The sequence below is a fragment of the Vicugna pacos genome, chromosome 12 (genome assembly GCF_048564905.1).
Source record: "Vicugna pacos chromosome 12, VicPac4, whole genome shotgun sequence".
Classification (NCBI taxonomy): Eukaryota; Metazoa; Chordata; class Mammalia; order Artiodactyla; family Camelidae; genus Vicugna; species Vicugna pacos.
The window spans coordinates 61,226,008-61,248,539 of NC_132998.1; the positions used below are offsets into that span (position 1 = coordinate 61,226,008).

Consider the following 22,532-nt stretch of genomic DNA (forward strand, 5'->3'; position numbering starts at 1 on the left):
ACAAATCACATCACTGCTTTGTGCCTCTGGCTTTCCACTCATAAAACAAACAGGGATGATGGTGTCCCCCCACACTCCACCCCCCGCAGACTTCTTAATGAAGATTAGCTTAGACAATGCAAGGAAGTGCCTGTCTCTTGTGTGGCAAACAATAAATGTTGATTCCCTTCCCTGGCTTTGGTGTAAATCTAATGAGAATGACCTTGAAATTAGCACAAGACTCCTTAGGCCCTCAGTTTCCTTGTTCATAACGTAGGTGATCTTTAAGTTCTGCTTAGACTTTAACATGCTAAGCGGAGTCTGGGAATATAGACAAAGGATGGATGGGGCTGGCACTGGTTCAAAGTTTTAAGTGAAAATGTGCATGATGTACTTTGTGTCAAAACAAAACATGCAGATGATTTTTTAATAAATCAAAGTAGCAATCAAAAAACGTTTTGTTTCTAATTAAATTCGCATATATCCACTGGGAATGCATTGGTAATCTATCCACCCTACTGCTTTTATTTTCCATCCTTTCCATACCTTTTATTCGCAGGATGTGCTGGGGAATCTAATAGGGTATGGAATAAACAAAAATCTCCACCCTCATGGAGCTGATGTTCTACTGCAGGTGACGTCAAAGGAAGTAAGTCACAGAGCAGCAGCTCTGCAGAGAACTAAACAAGGACAAGGGGTGAGGGTGGAGGCAGAAAGGAGACTGTTCCTTTAGGTAGAGTGGCTAGAGCAGGTCTCATTGAAAAGGTGACATCTGAGACAAAATGGGAACAAGTGAGCCACGAGGACCTCCAGGAGAAAGGCCCCAGCAAGAGGACGATCACATGTAATGGCACAGAAGGCCTGCCTGGCGCGTCTGAGGAACAGTGAGACGGCTTCTGACGTATTTCCCTGGGAGAGAAGATGGTGACCGAGGCCAGGCAGACAGCAGTAGAAACAATGACACATAAGTCTGGAAAGAATACTGAGGAGAAAACAAAATGGCCTCAATCTTTCAACTTCTATCCCATCACAAGGTCTACCCCCAACTCCCTGACTAGGTTTCTGGGCTCAGTCATTCAACGAGCACCTGCTTAGCAGCGATCATGCCCTGTATCCCCCCGAGCTCAGCTCCCCTGACCCAGGCTTTTTCAAGGCCCACTGGGGGTGAGGAGCAGGGAAGTGGGCCCTGAGCCCTTTCCTCTGAAGCCCTGTAGCTCCGAGAGGCAGGCAAGTCCAGCACCCTGAAGGTCCCATACTGTTGCGGGGCCAGCTGCACAGACTCGGAGCCAGAGCAGCTCCTCCTCCCCCTCCCCGCAAGCAGTCCTGGACCCCCGCCTCTAGAAGGCTCAGCCTCAGTAACTTCAGAGAGGCACCGGGCAGTAAGCAGTCTTGCCTGTTCTGCACAGCAGACTATTCCCAACTCACTTCCTCACCACCCCTACCCGCACGTGCAGAGTAAAACAAAAATCATCTTGCTAAATGCTAGATTTAAGCCAACAACCCTAAAAATCAATGCCATTTAAACTGAGCAGAATGTAAATGTTTTTGAAGCACACAAAGTAGTCACTTCAGGTAAGTTTGGGGGGGAGGTCTTTTGAAATCACTCTTTGGATGATCTGCATGAGCAGTTTAGTCTCTAAATAGTTCCCTGGGCTCACAAAGCAGCACAAGAAATGAATAGTGAATACTTAGCAGTGAATTTCTATATCCTGAGAATGAAAATTAAGATGGTTCTGAAGATCCAGAGAAAGGTGTGTCTGTTTATTTTATTCTTAAAATTGTCCTGAAGAACAAAGGAAAGCCCCAGATGCAGAAAACACTTAATAAAGCCTCCCTTTGGACTACACAAGGGGGCGTTAAAAGGCTTGACCTTTCCTTTCCGATTATCTTACAGGAAATGAACTCAAATCTTAAAACGAGTTGTTCTATCACACAGTAGGCTTCAGAAGCAGTCAGGGAAGTTCTTTCTCTCGGAAGGGCTCACCAAGTATGTACTGTGTGTCAAGGGCCACACCAAGCAGTGGTTGTACAAACACGCAGGCGCCAAACAGGCCACTCGGCAACTCCCCAGGGTCCTTGAGGCGCTACCATTTCACCCAGACAGCCTGGCCGAGCCAGCACCCACACCACGTGCCACCTGTGCAGCCTCAGAGGGCTGGCTCCTACTTTACCTGGAATTCCACCAGGGGAGGACTCTGCCCTCTTTTTCTATGTATAACCCAAAGCAGGTGCTCAAGAAATGAGAAAGGACCACAAAGTGAAGGGAAGAGAAGAGCAGAGAGGAGGTGCTGTCTGGGCTGGATCCTGAAGGTTAGACAAGGTGACAGATTTTCTATGCAAGAAATTCATATTCAAAAAATACTGCATTTAGAGTCATGCAGTCACCTTTAAGATGACTGTTTTGCCCCTGGTGTCTTTTTTCCATCCTAATAGCTGAAAGAAAACAAGTGATGGCCAGCCCATCACCCCCCACCCCCATCACTTACAGGTGGCTTTTCATGTCCTGGATAGTAACTGTCTCAGGTTACAGAGAATCAGCAGCAAAGGTAGGCTGATACTCCGAGTCACTAGCCCACCAGCTGTTAATTCAGCCATGTGATTTAAAGAGGAGCTGGAACAAACAGCATTCAGATATGTCCCCAAAACTCATTTTTCTTATGTAATGGAAACACATCAGCTGACAGGTCCATGCCTTGGGCTGATTCTTGTGGTGATACTGTTTTAGACCTCTGGTTGGCAAGCACCCTGGGAATGGGAAGACTCAGGCTGAAGACTTCCCTAAGCTAAATACTGAGTTGATATTCCATAGGTTTAAAAATAGAAAAAGTTACTTTAAAGGGACAAAAATGACATGTTCAAATCTGATGAAAATGTGAGACTGCAAACAGCAGTGCAAGAAAATATACAGGAAGAGTCCCAAGAGTTGAAAGAAAAGTTATTGAGAGCAGGCCTAGCTGAGCCAGAAATGCGTAGCCTGACTCTAGTGACTTCCCTCCCCGCAGTTCCTGTGAGGAGCCAACCCCACAGCGGGAATGCAACACATCTATACCCAATTTTGCTTTTAAGACTGGAGTGGGACTGGAATGTACAGTGAGACGATGGAGCCAGGAGACAGGGATTCTAGTGCTTGCTCTGGTTTTTACTGCACAAGTCACTTCCCAGTTTCCTCACCTACTAAATTAAGAGAGACACACCCCTGCCCTACCTAGCTCTCAGGTGCTGTGGAAGAACAGTTAGAAATTGCTACACAAACACCACCACTGCATCTTGTGGGCAGTCCCTCTGGTCCTTTGCTTATTTACCAGTTAACTTATCTTGAGCACCTACTATGTTTACGGCAGATCACAGGAGCAAGATAAATTCTCTGACTTCTTAGAATTTGCACTTAAGTGGGATTTGCATATACCCGACAGACCTTTGATAAACTGTTGAATTTGGGAATGCTCCACCTAGCACCAGACCCAAATACTAGATTTCTAAAGTTGGATTTTTTTTCCCTGTCCCATTGTTTAAGTGCAGCCTGCTGCAGGGAAGCTCCTCAGAGGGTGGTGAGGCTCAAGTAGGACAATGCTAGTGATCAGCCTAACAAATGTTATCTATTACTATTATCACATAGTCAGCCATCAGAGATCTAAAACTAAAACTAAATGGAAAGAAATAACACTGGCATAAAAACTCAAATTCCTCTTTTTTTTTAAATTGAAGTATAGTTGATTTACACTGTTGTGTTAGTTTCTGGTATACAGTATAGTGATTCAGTTATACATACATACATACATACATACATACATACATTCTTTCTCATATTCTTTTCCATTATGGTTTATTACAGGATACTGAATATAGTTCCCAGTGCAGTGCAGTAGGACCTTGTTGTTTATCTATTTTATATCTGCTAATCCTGAACTCCTAATTTATCCCTCCCCCTCCCTTTCCCCTTTGGAAACCATAAGTTCGTTTTCTACGTCTGAGTCTGTTTCCGATTTGTAAACAAATTCATCTGTGTCATATTTTAGATTCCACATACAAGTGATATCATATGGTATTTGTCTTTCTCTTTCTGACTTACTTAGTATGATAATCTCTAGGTCCATTCATGTTGCTGCAAATGGCATTATTCCATTCTTCTTTGTGGTTGAATAGTATTCCACTGGGTATACATACCACATCTTCTTTATCCATTCATCTGTCAATGGACATCAGCTGATAGCCTTATGAGGGTTCCCTTATAATTAAATCTTTCTTTTTCTCTTGCTGCCTTTAGAATCCTCTCCTTAACTTTTGTGATTTTAATTATGTCTTGGTGTGGGTCTGTTTGGTCTACCTTGTTTGGGATCCTCTGTGCTTCCCATACCTGGATATCTGTTTCCTTCTTTAGGTTCGATAAGTTTTCAGCCATAATTTCTTCAAATACATTTTTGATCCTCTTTTCTCTTTCTTCTTCTTTTGAGATCCCTATTATGCATAGATTTGGACACTTTATATTATTCCATAGGTCTTGTATATTGCTTTCATTTTTTTCATTTGTCTTTCTGTCTACTGTTCTGATTGGGTGACTTCCATTATTCTGTCTTCCAGATCACTTATTTGTTCTTCTGCATCATCCAGTTTGCTATTTATTGCCTTTAGCTCAGCTTTTGTCTTGACAAATGAGCTTTCTAATTTTAATTGGCTCCTCTTTTTGGTTTCTAGTTCCTTGTTACAGTAATCTGCATTTCTATCAATAGCCTTTCTTAATTACTTTGGTATTTTCAATACTCCTTTTTTTTATTAATAGACTTTATTTTTTTTAGAGCAGTTTCAGGTTCACAGCAGAATTGAGCAGAAAATACAAGTTCGCACACAGTCCTCCCCACCCACACATATATACTCCCCTACTCTCAACATCCCTCATCAGTGTGGCATATTCGGTACAATCTATGAACCAACAGAGGCACATTATTATCAACCAAAGTCCATAGTTTACCTTAGGGTTCACCCATTACCTCCTTTTTGAACTCAGGATCTGGTAGACTGGAGATGCCTGTTTCACTGTCTGTTCTTTCAGGGGAATTCTCTTGATCTTTTATTTGGGAGTGGTTCTTCTGCTGCTCCATTTTACTTATATTTCTCTGACTTGCTAAGTTTAAGAGAAATAGTTACCTACTGTGGTCTTGAAGGGTGGTCTTTATGTGAGACTGTCCCCGTACAGCCTCCGTGAGTCTAACATTTCTGGTGTGAGGGCTGTTTTTAATATGGATGCCTGCCTCATCTCCTCAGTGTGTGCTGGCCGTTACCCACTTGACAGGGGATGTGACTGCTGTTGTGGTGACCAGAGCCTGCACTGGATGTTGAGCGGGCCCTCTGCTTTGCTCTGTGGTTGTCACAGCCATGTTGGGGGCCAGGTCTGCTCCCCAGTTGTTGGAACAGATGCTCCTAGATTCATTTCTGAACTGCTGTTTGAGGTAGGTGAGACTGGAGCACTCCTGCTGGGAGAGAAGCCACTAAGTGTTCCTCTGCAGAACTGTCCACTCTGTGGGGCTGTTACCAGTCATGCGGGCTCACAAGTTACACTGTTTTTGGCAATGCCCTGGATCCTGCCTCAACTGGAATTCAGGCAATGGACCAGGTATCTCTCAGGCACTGTGCTCACAAAGTTACTAGCACAGATCTGTTAGTGAGAAATGCTGAGGTCAGGCACCAGGACTACCATAGTCACACACCTGGACCTGCCATGGGAGCTTCTGAGTCAGCCCAGACCCCAGCCCCTCCTCTGCATATACACACCTGGTGAGCCCACAGTGGCTGTCACTGGACCTGCCCCAGTAACAGGAGCACCAGTAATCTGCTCAGATGCTCCACAGGCACCAAAAGCCATCTGTGGTGGCATGAATCCACACATCTCACACCACTGGGACACTCAGATTTCAGCCCTGCTTCCGAAGTTGAACAGCCCCTGGGGATCACCTGGGATTTTGGCCCTGCCTCCATGTGTAGGCAACCCCCTGGTGCTTGCGTGCTCCCAGAACTCGTAGAGCTGGAGCTGCTCCCACTGTGAGAATGAAGCTAAGGCGGGCCTGCCCCTCCCTTGAAGTGCACATGTTAACAATGGGGCTTCAATGGTGGACCCGGCTCCTTCCTGAGCACAACCTCCCTGGCTGCAGTCTGGACTACAATCCAGCCTCTTTAGGCTGTCTCCATGCAGCCAACCTCAGTCCTCTCCCCAGGTCTGTCCTCTGAAGCCCGAGTTTCAGCACCCAGCCCCTGAGCATACTAGCAGGCAGATGCCTGGGGCTGGGGGCTGCAGCGAGATGGCCAGGACCTTCTGTGCAGGCCTCTCTCTGTTCTGCCTGCCACAAACTGGCTACCACACTCTCTTCAGAGCCTCTGAAGCTCCCTTTCTGTCCTGGCTGATCTCCCCACTGGTGAAGGAGCTTCTCAGGGTGAGGGAACCTTTCCTCTTTCACAGCTCCCTTCCAGGGGTGCAGGTCCCATCCCAATTCCTTTTTTTTTTTTCCCTTTTGTCCTACCCAGTTACATGGTGATCTTTCTTCCAATTTTGGTTTTATGAGATCTTCTGCCAGCATTCAGCAGGTATTCTGTGAGAATCGTTCCACGTGTACATGTATTTTTTCCCCTTTCTTTCCCTTAACAGAGGAACTGAGGATTGGACCCAGACCTTGGTGCACACCCAGCACATGCTCTACCACTGACCTATACCCCCCACCCCTGCAGAAGTATTTTTGATGTATTTATAGAAGTGAGCTCCACATCCTTCTATTCTGCCACCTTGATCCAGCCTCAAATTCCTTCCTAACTACTCAGTCGTTAGGACAGCATTTTACCCCCAAAATGGATTTTTATATTCTATGCAATGAAAGGAAAGAGATGCACTGCAGAGTAAATTGTCAGACTGTGAACCACGCAGGGGCAAGCCCATGCTGTCCTCCCTTCCGAATCTCAGAGTCCGCACGTGGCAGAGGAGCACTCTGCCTACAGGCCGAGAAAGGAGGCTGCAGCAGGGGCCGCAATGCTCCAGGGACTGCCCACACTTTCTCTCTAATACCCACTCACCTTTCACAGACTTAGAAGCCAAGTCACCAAGGTCAGAGAGTTCAGCAGAAAGTGGTGCCACCAGAATGTGAGCCCCACACTAGGGACAGGGGGACCAACGGGCCTGGAGATGGAAGCCTGCCAGTCCCATTCCCTTCCCTTCAGGTTGGCAGGCCCCTGTCACCACCACCATCGATGCTTCCTCTTCCTCCTCCTCCTCTTCCCCGCCAGACCTTTCCCCTTACTGTGGGGCTGAGTGTTTAATCATGGAAGTCAGAATTTAGGAGGTTCAAGACTTTTTTTTGTTTCTACAAATGAAAAAGACCCAAGCATATCTCAAGAAAACACAAAGAAATGATATTATTTGCCAGGAGAGGTTGTCAGAGGGGTAATGGTTTTAAGTACCTGAAACTTTTGCTGTTTTTTAAACAGCTTTATTGAGATATAAGTCACACACAATTCACCCATTTGAAGTGTACACAATTTTTAATGTGTTCAGAATTGTGTATCATCACCACAGTCAATGCTAGAACATTTCATCACCCCCAAAAGAAACTCTGCACCCTTTAACAGTCACCCCACTCCTTTCTCTTCCAGCCCCTGGCAACCACTAATCCACTCTCCATCTATTTGGATCTGCCTATTTTGGACACTTCATATGAATGGACTCATACAATATATGATCTTCTGTGACTGGCCTCTTTCACTGGGCACAATGTTTTCAAGGTTCATCCACTTTACAGCACATATCATTACTTTTTATTGCTAAGTAACATTCAGATATACCACTATTTGTTTATACATTACCAAGTTGTTGGACATTTGGGTTGTTTGCACTTTTTGGCTATTATGAAAAGTACTGCTATGAGCATTTGTGTACAAGTCTTTGTGTGGACATGTATTTTCATTTCTTTCAGGTACCTAGGAGTAGAATTGCCAGGTTATGTGGTAACTCTATATTTAACTTTTTAAGGAACTGTTTTCCAAAGTTACTTGTTTCCAACAGTCAATCATACTGCTTTCCAAGCAGTTTTACATTCTCACCAGCAGTGTATGAGGGTTCTAAATTCTCCACATTCTCACCAACTTGTTGTTATCTGTCTTTTTTATTATAACCATCACAAGGGGTATGAAGTGATATCTCACTGTGGTTTCAATTTGCATTTCCCTGATGACTAAAGCTGTTAAGCATCTTTTCAGGTGCTTATTGACTAGTGGTATATCATCTTTGGAGAAATGTCTATTCAGATCTTTTGCCTAATTTTTAATTGGGTTCTTTGTCTTTTTATTGGCGACTTTTAATTGAGTTCTTTATATATTCTAGGTGTGAGTCCTTTGTCAGATATATGATTTGAAAATATTTTCTCCCATTCTGCAAGCTGTCTTTTCACTTTCTTGATAGTGTCCTTTGAAGTACAAAAGTTTTTTTATTTTTATGAAGTCTAACAACTATTTTTTCTTTTGTTGTTTGTGTTTTGGTGTCATATCGAAGAAACTATTGACTAATCCAAGGTGTTAGAGATTTATGACTATTTTCTTCTAAGAATTTTGTAGATTTTTAGCTCTTTAAATTTAGTTCTCTAATTCATTTAGAATTAAGTTTTGTATGTGGTGTGAAGTAGAGGTCCAAACTTATTCTTTTACACGTAAATATCAAATCACCCCAGCACTATCTGCTGAAAGACTATTCTTTCCCCCATTGAATTGGCTTGACCCCCTTGTTCAGAATCAACTGACCATAATCATAAGGATTTAGTTCTGTTCTCCCCATTGGTCTATATGTCTGTCCTATATGCCAGTACCACACTGTCTTGAATAGTGTAGACTGGTAGGAATTTTTGAAATTGGGATATATGAGTGCTACAATTTAGTTTTACTCTTTCAAATGTCTTTGACTACTTTGGGTTCTTTGCATTTCCATGTGAACTTTGGATCAGCTTATCAATTTCTACAAAAAAAAAGGCAGGTGGGATTTTGATAGGGATTGCGTTGAATTTGTAATCAATTTGGGAAGTAGAGTCGTCTTAAAAAATGCTTTCAATCCACAGATGTGAGATATCTTTCCATTTATTTAGGTCACCTCTCATTTCTTTCAAAAATGTTTGTAGTTTTCAGTATACAAGTCTTGTACTTCTTGTTAAATTTATTCCTAAATATTTTATTCTTCTTGATGCTATTATAAATGAAACTGTTTCCTTAATTTCATTTTTGGATTATTCACTGCTAGCTCATAGAAATACTATTATTTTGTACACTGATCTTGTAACCTGCAACCTTGCTAACCAATATGTTAGTTCTAACAGGTTTTTGGTGGATTCCTTAGAATTTTCTATACACAAGATCATATCCTCTGTGAACAGAGATGACTTTACTTTTTTATTTCTGATCTGCATGCCCTTTAGCTCTTTTTCTGGCCTAACTACCCTGGCAGGCCGCCAGTGAAATGTGAACAGAAATGGTGAGAGTAGACATCATTGTCCTTTCAGTCTTTTACTTCCCAACCCTTCGAGTTTCCATTCATGCCTTTTCTCAGGTCAAAGACGTTCCCTTCTATTTCTGTTTTGTTGAATATTTTTATCATGAAGGGTTGTTGCACTGTGGCACCTGGGGTTTTTCTTAATTGTTTATTTTTATACAATTTTAAAGGTACTCTCCATTTACAGTTATTACCAGATATTGGCTATATTCCCCGTGTTGTACAATAAGTCCTTGAGCCTATCTTACACCCAAAAGTGTGTACCTCCCACTCCTCCACCCCTATACTGCCCCACTGGCCCTCTTCCCCCTACCCCGCCCCTCCACTGGTCACCACTAGTTTGTTCTCTTTATCTGTGAGTCTGTGAGGTTTTTTTTTTTCCAGTGTTACAGAATGAAAAGGTATCACCAAGGACCAAAGTTAACTTAGATTAAAACCACTTAACATTGTATACTTGGATGAGTTTTAAGTGTCAAATGGAGCCAAATAAAAATCTATTTTAAACAACTCGAAGAAAATAGCTTACTCTCTGGCTTTTAGAAAATGATAAATTTGTGATACTAAAGAAACAAGAAATATCAGAGAAAAAGATGGATGTGCCCCAAACTTAATTATTATTTAAATCTCTGCACAACAAGGTGTAACGTGGAAAGCAAAGAAAGAAAAATGGATTCGACATAACTGATAATCTTAGAATCCAAAACACATTAAAGACTGATACAAAGACTGAGAATCCAATTCCACTACACAAAGAAATTGTCAAAGATGAACATACAGGAGGGAAGACAGCTGAGGCACAGACAGAAATGCTCACAGAAGTTCTCTTTGCTAAGCCAGGCCACATAACTAGTGAAAAGCCTGTGCAAAGTTCCCAGCCCTCTCCTGTCTGCCTGTCACCCACTGAAGAGGCTCACACTGCAGCTACAGGAGAGAAAAGTCTCCTGAATCAGCCTGGCCCAGAGTGACTGTGCAGACTTGCACCCCAATGCCTACAAGGGACATGCAGAGCAGGCGAGAAAGAATTTTAGTTACATAAGCCTCTGAGATTTGGACTTCACCTGTTACTGCAGCATAACCTAGCCAAGTCTAACACAACAAATTAACGTGTGGGTAAAAAAGCACAACTTCCTTTAAAAATGGAAATAACTTGTAAAAATAAGAAAAATTAAAGTGACAATGCTAGTTTTGGTGGGGCTCTAGGAAAACAGGAATGTGCTCTAACATTGTTGATAGACTTCATGGAAAAATCTGGAAACACGGAACAAGGCAGATAATAGTCACCAACCTCCGACCCTACAGTCCCACTCTGGGGAATATGCCCCAAGCAAATAAACTCAAGGAAAAAATAGCTTGTACAAAATGTTCATCCCAGAATATTTATAACAGCAGAGACTGGAGACAAGTCAAACACTCACAAACTGAGAAAACGGCGAATTGACAGAGTGTACACCACACAGCCATTAGGCCATCATACAAGACAAGAAGGGGGCACTTTATATTCGAAATTGGGCATAAGCAAAAAAAGCAAAATAAAACAGTGTATTACACTGTATAGACATTCATTACACACAAGCTTTAAAGGCGAGGACTGTGTGTTTTCATCTTTGTATCCCCAGTGCTTAGCATGAGGAAGACGCTCAAATATTTGCTAACTGACTGAATGTCTGAATCAACAATCAACCAAGTAGGGGGTGGTAAGAGCTGGAGGAAAATGTGGATGGAGTTGAGTGCTCCTTATTTCTGTAAAATGACTTCAGTGTGTACATTTTAAGATGCATAGATTTGAATTAGGAAAAGGGAAATAGTATTCTTCCTTCAAGTAACACAGCTGGATTAATGATCATGACTTTGCACAAAGACAAACTCACTAAACTCTGAGCTCTCCAGCACTAGGAAGGAGCCATCAATAAGTGGAGAGGCTGGCTGGCCACCAGTCAGTGCTGGGTAGTGGGGGAAGCAGGGTCGGGCCCCTAGGAGGTCGTTTAACGGCCTCACTTGTTTTGTAGATGCCAGTGTGTGGAGCAGAGTGGTGGACACACAACAAAGGTTCATCATTCACACACCTGGACACTTTCTCAGACTTCTCCAGTGTTTACCTGCAATTCATTCCTATTTGTAATACTAGGATCTTCTTCTTAACAATAAAAACCATGTGCCTTCCTATGGACATTAATGAAAAAGTTCACCAGAAATTCAAGAGCAGTAATACTGAGTTGCCACCACTCCTCTTTTTTTCTTTGTCCTGGCCTGGTCGGTGCCACCTGTCTTCATCCCTCTTCAACCCTCAGAACACCACTGGAACTAACATTGTCAACTCCTTGAGTCTAATTCTCCTTTCACACCTACCTGATAAAAACTCTGCCCTCCGCCTCCTCCACAGTTACAAGCAGCCTGCCCTCTGTCTCCCCGCAGCTCTCCCAAGCTCTCCCTGCCAGCTCGTGCAGACCCTCTCTCTGGTACCGCCCTTCCCTTCCACAGAACTCGGACCAGTGAGCGGTCAGAAGCTCCTCCCCTTCTTGCCGCCCACAGGCTGCGCCCACAAGCTGGCCTCTCCATACACACTCACGTCTAAGGCTGACCCGCTTTCTCTCACTGACCCAGGACCTCACTCAAGCCATCAACCCCTCTATCTTCAGCCTTGACTCCTTGACCCTCACTAGCTCCCACTCACTCCTCTCCCCTTCACCGGCAAGCCTCCTCCGAGAGCTATGCACTCAAGTTCCCCGGTTCTTACCCCACCCGTTCACTTCTCAGCTTACTGCTTCCTCGCCTACCTTTCTAGTGAAAGTGATCAGAGAGAAAGCCCAAGGCCTCCCTTGTGTCAGGTGGCAGATACTTCTCAGGCTCCCCAGTGTTAAGTCACCCAGCAGTTTAGGTCTTCTCACTGCCTCTCCCAGTTTTTCTCCTCCTCAGACTGGGCCTTGGATGGTAATTTCCCGGGGTTGTGTCGCAGACCCATACACTCTACCTAAGCAAACACTCTTGTTTCCGCACATCAACACCTTTAAACTCTGACACCTGATATGCACCTCTCGCCCCAAACTCCAGACCCATACATCTGACTGCCTACGGGACGCCTCCACTTAGCCGTCATACAGTCCCTCAAATCATTTCCTCTCTTTCCCGAGCCCACTCCTATCCGTGGTTCCCTCCATCAGGAAATGGTCCCACCATTCACCCACTGCTCAAGCCAGAAATTCCTTTTCTTCCCACACTCAACCTTCTACGCTGCCCCATATTTGATCAGTTCCCAAGATCTGGCAACATTAGTTCTTCAGTATCTCCTGAATCTTCCTACTAAGCCAGTCCCCACAACAATGGCTACCTTTATTAAGGCCACCACCATCTTTTGCCTAGATCACTAATGGCCTGACTGATCCCCAGTCACCAGTCTGGTCCCTCTTCCTGTCAATCTCCATAATGCTACCATGGTGGACGGTGGCATGTCTTTTGGACAACCAGGTTATGCTTCTACTTGAAATCCCTCCAAGATGTATTACTGTGGCCAGCAGGGCCTCCCAGCTCTAACTACTGTCCCGCCATTCACACCGTGTTCCCAGTCACACTGTGCTCCCTCCACCAGTTAACAATCTGCAGTCAGTGCCATACAAGCACCACGCTCCTCTTACCCCTGCACCTTCCCACATGCTGTTCCTGCTGAATAAACGCACAAATGAATAAGAGGAGGAGAAATTAATCTCTTACTGCCAAATAGTTGCAAAAGCAAAATTGTAAAATGCCTTTCAATTAGATTTACAGTATAAAAAAAAGTTTCAATTGAATGTGAGTACAGTGTAATATATCTAATATAGTCCAGGGAGGGTGTCTGAAGTCCACCTCGGTCTAGGAGTGAAGATCAGAGGAAGATAAAGCCCCAGGACTTGTCAGGGTAAGGGATACCCCTGTCAGACTGAGCACACATCACAGGCACGGGCCCCTCCTGGCTTCTGACATGGTAACAGCAGTAACTCACTGTGCACCCACCAGACTCTGGGCCATTCTCCACGTGGTCCCTCGCGCTCACAGCAAGTTTGTGGCTGGCCCAGTCTCACATATGGTCAAACAAAGGCCAAGCCACCAAGTAACTCACCCCAGGTTTCTTCCCATGAATGGGGAAGAAGCTGGATTCCTTCACAGATCTGTCCCACTTACACTCTCCTGATACTCAGCTTTCCCTTCTCCACAATGCAAGGTAGGCTAGATGATCAGGGTCTTGCAATTCTGACTTTCTACCATTCCAAATATGGAAAAGGGTTATGACCTGTGGTCGCCAGAATCGCAAGAAAGTATCTATAAGTTGTGATTAAACACATTCAACAGATGTGGCTTCTTCTGTTCCCAAAATGTAAGCATTCTACACTGATTGCCCAAGCAGTCATATTCAACAAAGACTCATTTTACAGCTCCAAAGAACAAGTGTCCATTGATTTGCCACCATGTCAACCCAGCAAGGAGCCCCAGTTACACCACAGCATGTAAAGCTGCCTGCCAAAGACTGAAGCAGTTTTTTTCCAACATAATCTCAGAACGCCTTCACACAAGGGCAACACACACACACACACACACACACACACATCCTCCTAGAAACCTGCTGCTCCACTCTCACATCCAGCTGGTGATCAGGGCTAGTGAGCACATGAGGACACATCAGCTCATCACCACCACTACCTCCCCTACTCACTTCAAGGTGTCCTTACATCCTAACCACAGCACCTAATGAGTGACAGATGGCCAGAGATACAAGTGAAGGGTGTGATGAAGTTGCGGGGAACTGGGCTGTCGATTTGCACACCTTCATTTCCTCTTTATTCCCTGGAATTCTCTGTGTGGCTCCACCCCATGGTGCCAGTCTTTGCGGAGCCCCGCCAGGGACAGCCATTAAGCTATATCAAACACTTCCCGAAGATTCCTTTCTCAGTCAGAAGCTCTTGCCCAGTGGGATACTTCTTCCTTGAGCTGCAAGTTTTCCAACTCAAGAGACATACTTAAACACTAAAAAAGAAAAGTCACACAGGCCCAGATGAGGCAGAAAGATCCTTCCAGCAAAAGTAGAAGGAAAAAATATAGAATGGGTCAGGAGGTTGTCCTTTGTTCAGAACAGAAAATGGGGGTATTCAACAAGGACCGATGCGACAGGGAAAGAGGGAAGAGAGACGCTGGCCACCGAGAGCGGGCAGTTACGGGCTGCCTTCCGAGCTCTGTGAAAGCAGGTTCCCAAGATCCGACAAAGGGCATCATTAACGACATGCATGAGTCAGAGTGGCCCCAGGTCAACCACTTCAGCTTTTCAGCCCCTCCACTTTGAGCTCCCCCTTCTAGGAGCAGGACTTCCTGTCACACAAAGGGCCTCTGTGGTCAGTTCTGCAGCCTCTTCCTGTGCAGAGCGACGGCACTTTCTGAGGCTTTTCCCTCCCTCGAAAGTCTGACTGAGCAAGTGACCCTGCTGAACCCTCTGTAGGGGCTGCAGCCCAGCAGAAAGGGTGAAACTCACCCACCCTGAAATTCACTAAAGACAGAGAGAGAGACCACCACCAAGAAGACAGAGCGAGTGCATGCGAGCACCTAGACCTGAAATCTGTATCCTCAGGGCTTCACTGGACAAGCTGGCATGTCTAGTCATCTCAGGCAAAAAACTCAAGAAGTCCGTGATTGACACTGCTCATCTGTACAATGGAACCCAATCTGTCCGGAGGTGGTGTGGATCTGTCTGGGAGCTGGCACAGTGCCAGCACGGGGTCTGCGATAATCAGTAGCTGCCAGAGTGCTGGTGACTCCGGGCCCGCCTCAGTCAAATCCGCCAGGCGCCGTCATGGAGGCATTCCCCTTCCCACGGCCTTGATGGACACTTGGACGACACAGCCTCCAACACACCACTGAGGCCTAGGAGAGGACTCATACAACACTGCATGGGAACACACAGGAGGGTCCAGAAGGGGAACATAGGGCTGACACCTCAGTGGGAATTCATCAGCTGGAGAAGTAGGGAAGGGCATCTCAGGCAGAGAAACCTGCGTGGCAGTGAGAAGGCGGCATAAACCAGCGTAGCAGAGGGTCACACAGGTCCTGAGAGCAAGCCCTAGGAAGTGGTCGTGGCTTTTAAGGAAAGAGGAGAGAGAATTTATAAAGCGCAGGGCACCAATGGTTGCACCATCTGGTTGCCAGCCTGAGTTGCTTATTGTGCTGCAAGAAGAGTGACTTCTGCTCTGTCGCCTACCAGCAACAAAAAGTAGCACATCCTGAAAAGAGCCCATCACAAGAGGGCTAGGAAACCACTGACTAGACTCCACAGCCGTCAGAGCTCCAACAGGAAACAAACTGCTCAAATACTTCTCAAGCAGTGCTGTAAATTCGTGCTTTTGTAGTTAAAAAAAAAAAAAAGTTGCGCAAACCACAAAAGGATTTGGTTTTTAAGTATTTTGTACGTGCCTACACACTCAACTATGGTGTCACTTTGTCAAGACACTATTCTATTTCATCCAAATGTACAAGCTAGCACCAAAGCACTTGTTCTAGAGGAAGGGTACAGAGCCAATGCTTGCCACGTAACAAACTGACAACTGAGTTCTAGCTTGACTGTGATTTCATTTTTAAAAAAGTTCCCATAGCATGAAGGACTGTCCAGTAATTTGGAGAAATGAACAGGGAACCCACTTATCCACAATCTAAAACTAATAAGCTAAAATCAACCATAAAATTAATAGCAAAAGTTTCCCTTAAACAGGGAAAGAAGAAGCAGGGTTTGAACTAGCTGTGGTAGCTGTAATAGGTGTGAGTTTTAACTGCTCAGCCTCATTCTTCTTGTCTGTAAAATGAGGATAAACATGGCTGACCTACTTCAGGGGGAAGTAATGAGAAATTTAAATAACACATTATATGTGAGTGCCTGCATATACGAGGCACTCAGCAAATGTTCCTCTCTACCTGCTTGTCCCTAGTACAACTCTTTCTGGGCCCTGGATCTCACTGGCCATGACCCACCCCAAAGGGCAGGTATCACTTAAGCAATCAGGACATTCAAACTCATTCCTTAGTTGTGCCACTAAAAATGCCAGGAACACAAAACAAAACTCTGCAATGTTAATCCATATATATGTATGTATTTTTTGATGCTACCTGCCTAACAGACACTCCCAGTCACCAGATCACAAAGAATAGAAATTACGGACACTACCATGTGTGATAAAATGCCTAATGGCTACGCAGGTATCCTTCAGAGATCATGCAGGTTTGGTTCTAGACCACTGCAATAAAGTGAATACTGCAATAAAGCAAGTCACGTGAATTTTTTGGTTTCCCAGTGCATATGAAAGCTATGTTTACGCTATACTGTAGTGAATTAAATGTGCAACAGCACTATGTGTAAAAAAACAACATACAGACCTTAATTTTAAATTCCTTTATTGCTAAAAAACACTAACCATTACCTTGAGCCTTCAGCAAATCATAATCGTCTTGCAAGAGAAGCATCAAAGATCAGTGACCACGGATCACCATGACAAATACAATAACAAAAACATCTGAAATTTTGGGAGCAAATGCTGTTGGAAAAATGGTGCTCATAAACTTACTCAATGCAGGTTTGCAACAAACCTTCAATTTGTTAAAAAAAAAAAAAAGAAAAGAAAGAAAAAAAGCAATATCAGTGAAGTGAAATAAAAAAGGTATACCTGTATGTAATAAGTATTATCTGAGAAGTCTTGAGGAAAATGCCTGGGTTACCGTCTTAACTTCAATTGCAATTCTAAACACACACACACACACACAGAGGCAGAGTGCTCATCCTTCATTAAGTATTTGTCAGTTTAGCTGGCTCAAGAAATAGCCTGTGTTCTAAATTTTTCAACATTTTCAATAAAATACGTAATTTACTCTGATAAACTCAGTAAAATGATATTAAGTCAAAACAATGGTATTTCATTCATTTTATGTACATTTTCCCCAAGATTCTGAAAACATTAACTTTCTGAGTGCCAGAAACCTTGCTAACAGCTGGAGGAGGGAGTGAAATATCAGTAAGAGCCGGCCCAGCAGTCCAGGAGCTCAGTCTAGCAGGAATGATAAGACAAGGTCCCATCTGACTAGACTGACAGGAGGGAGGGAGGAGGCGGCGGCGGGAGGAAGGGCACTTTGGAAGAGGAAGGAGGAGGCCGGCTGCCCGCAGCCCCTGGGAGAGTATGAGATGATCCAACCAACGCAAGAATCAGGAGCTGCTCTGAGAGAAACACAGACTGAAAACAACACCCACATCCCAAGGGCACAGAAAGCTTTGTAGTAGCATTCTCAGGTCCAAAATGTCAACCACTTTAGATGATTTTAAAATGTATATTTAGGAGTGGGTGATTACCCAGGAAAAAAGCCTGAACACTATGTACCAAAATGTGAAATCTTTTGATCAACAAAGTGTACTGAAGCCTTACAATGTGCCAGGCACTGGGTGAAGCACATGGGGCACAGGAGTGAACGAGAGTGAGAAAGTCCCTGCTGACACTGCAGGGCCAGAGGACTTAAAGACAGACCAGTAAGGAATGCAGCTGCAGGTGGTGTGGTGGGCTGGGAGAGCCATGAGGCCAGGTGGGGGACAGAGTATCAGGGGCTTACTGTGGACGGGATGGTGGTCAGCAAAGGTTTTCCTGAGAAAGAGACATTTGAGCAAATACTTGAATAAATGTTAACATTTATTTACCCTCTCTGGATGGTAGAATATGTGAGGTTGGTTTTTCTTTTTGCATATCTGTATTTCTTCATTTTTCTGCCCTAACAATATATTAGTTGAGTCACTTTTGAAAACCTAAAAGGAAAATAAGGCAGCACCTGGGCACTTTCTGTAACTTCCATAAACATGAAAGATTTCCATTTAGGGAATCTATGTCCCTTATCTTTACGTCACTGCTAACTGGCCTGCATATCACTTTCATTCACTCAGTACCAGTGTCCACACATCTCCCAGCCCTGTCCACAGGGCCTGGGCTCTGCCTTCTCTTCTCTATGCACATTTGTCTCCTGCATGACTTGAAACACCACCCCCACCCCCAACTTTGCTTCTCCAGCACCAGCTCCCTCTCTTACCTGCTCATCTTACCTCTACCCTGAGCTCGGACTCCTGCAGAGAGCCCTAAGAAGGCTCTCGGATGCACCGTCCCAATCCCACCCCTGCCCCTCCATCCCTACCCAGATCCCTGACTCCTTTCTTCACAGCCCACATTCCATCAGCTTCACCCTGAAGCAGAGCTAAAAAGCAGCACCTCCCTCCAACTCTGCCTCAGCTACTCTGGTTCACGCCACCAAACTGGAAACATGTCAACAGCTGCCTGTCACACTCATCTACATTTCCTACCCTGACCTACAAGGTGTTGTGTGACCTGGCCACAGCTTCCAGCTCCAGTCCTAGCCCCTGACTCTTCCAGTCACAGTGACCTTCCTTTGGGTCTCCAAATGTACCAGGCTTGCGCTACCTTTGGCCCTGCTTCCCCTCTGCCAGAAACACCCTTCCTCCAGGATCTGCGGGTTTTGCTGCCTCACATCATCAGATATCTGCTTACACATCACTTTCTTCTAAAGAAAGCCTTCCCTAACCTGTCCCCATTCCTCTGACACGTCAGCCCCTAACTCCGCTTTATCTTCTTAGTAACACTCAGCCCCACGTGACATACTGTATATTTATATACCACCTCTCTCCGCCTCACAAGAATGCAAGCTCCTGAAGAACAGGGACTCTGTCTTGTTCACTTCTACGCCCCAGCACTGAGGCGTAACAGGTGCACTATAAACACACCTGCAATGAGTGAGTTCAAGGAGTATGCTAGCCTCGGGCGCAAACACAGTATGACAGAATAGACCTGTGTTTTCAGCAGCAAGGCCAACCAGGTATCTTAATGACCTTCCCACTGAAAACATTTAAAAGCTGAGTAAAGTATCACTGCATCTGTCCAGAATGACAGCTCTTAGCTATGATTTTAGAGCTGTCTGTTGAAATGTGGTGCTGGGGGCTCTAGGAGACCACTGTAACTTTCACTGTATGGAGGAAGAAACCGAGACCCAGAGAGGTTAAATATCATGCCCAAAGCCACACAGCAAGTAAATGGTTAGTTTTGAAATTAAGTCTATCTGTCCCCACAGCTTAACCATGATGCCTGCCACAGTGATGGAGAAACGACAGTGATATCACAGGACAAGCACCATCTGAGCTCTCCCAGAGGCCAGTATGTCTGTGTGATCACAAGGACTGGAGCATAAGGAGAGGGAGAGAGCAACCTGAAGGAGCTGGGACGGTGGGGGTGGGGGGGCACCTGGGGCAAGGTCTGCAGTGGCAGGAACGCTCAGACGGAGCACAGAACAGCATGTACGAAGGTAAACAGGTATGAGAGTTGAGAATGGGCCAGGCAGAGTGCAGAAAAGGGAGCAGCTGAGTAAGAGGCAAGATAGGTGCCACCAGGCCAGGGGCTCTGAAGGTCACACTAGGAATTTATCTGGAAATTTATGGGGAGGGACCTGGTCAACAGCCTGAGAAAGAAAGTTCCCTTGGACAGAGAGCAGGGAACAGACCATCAGTCCTGTGGACCTGGGCCGTCCAATGCAGCAGCCACTAGTACTGAGTGCTTGAAATGCAGCTAGCAAAACTGGGGAATTGATTTTTTTTATTGTATTTATTTTTAATTCATTTTAAATGTAAACAGCCACATATGGTTACTGACTAGGAAAAGAGGAAAGTGGAGAGTCAAGAGGAAGAACAAGCAGGATGCAGCACCCTGTGAACGGAGGGTGAAGGGAGAACGAGCACTAAAAGTTCCTAATCTCGGGGGCAAGGGAGGTGGTCATGCCACAAAGAGAAGCAGAAAATTCAGAAGAAACGACTGGCTTAGAATGGAAAATAACTGGTCTGGACCTCGTAAATGTGGGGTTTCCGACGCACATCCACATATATTACCATCCAGCCGTATCAAACTCCCCAATATGGCACATTCTTCCTGACTTCCCTGCCTTTGCATATATTGTTCCCTCTGCCTCTCTTGTCTGCCTGACAAACTCCTCCTCTCTCCAAAACACACCACCGAACTGTGAAGTCTTCCCCGATCTCCCTCATTCTTCACAGCAGAATAAGAATAAGGTCCTTATAGTGGTGTAAGAAGACTTACCACCCTAGAAGTCTCCGTACCCTTCTGGACTGTAAGCTTCTCAGGGGCAAGAACTCAATGTCAAGCAACATGGATCCCAGGGCCTAGCACTGTGCCTGACACAAACTGAGTGGACGAGAAGCAGGAAAGCTGAATGCCTGTCGGGAAAAGGGAACAAATCAGCTGATCCAGCCAGCCAGCATCCAGGTGGACTGTCCCTCCAGGTGGTGGCCTAATGGGTGGCTAGGAATAAGCACAGAGCTCACTCAGGTGCCTGCACAGCCATCAGTGAAAGCAGTCAGGTGCCGGAACAATTACCGTTTACATATGCTTCACATCATTTTTCATCATTCCACTCATCCCAAATTCAACCTCTTCAAACTTAGCAGTCTAGTGGATGCACCTAAGAATAAACTTAATGCCTTAGAGTTCAACATTAAATATGCAATGATTTCTCCTCAAAAGTGAACCTGACGCTTCTCTGCATGGCCTTGTGGCTTTGCTGTGTAGCATTCTTCCTGCATGGGAAGGGTCAGATCTGACAGCTAAGTGAACCTGAGCTGAACACCCGCAGAGGTGGTAAATTAACAAAATGTTTCTGTTTTCCAAGTCAACAGATATTTGGTCATCAGTCCACTGTGCTATTTTTCCTTTATGTGTCAGCACATACCAGAAAAGAACCATAAATAGATCACTTCATTGTCCCCAAATTGCCCTGCGCTTCATTTATTTTGCCAAATAAGCACTCGGGAATCAAAGAGAGAATTCCAAATTGGTAAGTTCAACATTTTAGCCCTGTTAATTCCATCAACAACATCTTGTCAATTAAGCATTTTCCAGCAAAATCATTCTCCCTTGATCTCCATCAAGGACTCCCCTGCAGAACAAATCCCGGTGGGAAACAAGACTGAGTATGAAATTTGTAGCACAGGCTTCATGTTAACAAAAAGAAAATTTAAATCCCGTACTATTCTGATGGCCTTTGGCATACATTTCAAATTCAAAACACTTACTGTTAGATTCTTTAAGTTATCCAAAAACAGAATATTATGTTTCATGAGTCTATACAGAGATTCATGTCTTATGATTCATGTATGACAGTCTAATGAGAAAAAAAATACTAGGCCAGATTCCCAGGGCTGGAGGAGATGCTGAATAGACACCTAGTCTGTCACTTGGCATCAAGGCAGAGCTGTGAGGTGCAAATGCATTTACAGCAGCCTGGTGAAACATGACTACAGTGCCTTCAACCTCTATGGAAAGGGGGCCACTGTAACCCATTCAATCATACATTCACTCATTCAAATTAATGGCCCACAGTCTCCTTTGTTACTATCCACCCACCCACAACCACTCCCCATATGCACACACAGAGTCCTCTCTACCTGCCTCTAGGGCCTAGGACCTACCTGGGCTACTGGGAGAAGTTTCTTCAAAGCCTTGGGGGAGGTTCTAAGGCCACCAGTAGAAGCTGGCCTGGAGAGAATCCCTGAGCAGACATGGAAGTGAAGAAGGCCCAGATGATCCCAAGAGCACACACTCTGAGACTTCTGGGCCAATGGCTGCCTCAGGGGCTGCCTTCAAACCCCTCCTCAGTCTACAGCAAAGCCAGCACCACATCCTCCTTCACATCTTTAAATTTCACAGGCAGAATCAGAATTTACACTAATGCAGGCAGAATCTAGGGGCAAGGAGGAATGTCAAGTATTACTTATTGGCTGGGACAATTATATATTAATTACGTGTGTGTGTATATGTATATATGTGTGTGTGTATGTATGTGTATATATATGTGTGTGTGTGTGTACCCTAACCATATATATAATGTATATATATATTAAGAAGGCCAATTATATATTAAGAAAAGGAAGCCACTTAAAATATTCTATACTTAATATGTACTGAAAGTATAAGAGTACATATAAAATGCTAAT

At 44.7% G+C, this 22,532-nt stretch overlaps 1 protein-coding gene across 1 annotated transcript in view; it reads right to left on the bottom strand.

The window, feature by feature from the left end:
- The window catches only part of PACSIN2 (protein kinase C and casein kinase substrate in neurons 2), a 121,620-nt gene that overhangs the window by 49,695 nt on the left and 49,393 nt on the right, over positions 1-22,532 (bottom strand). The gene's annotated exons all lie outside the window — the stretch shown is intronic.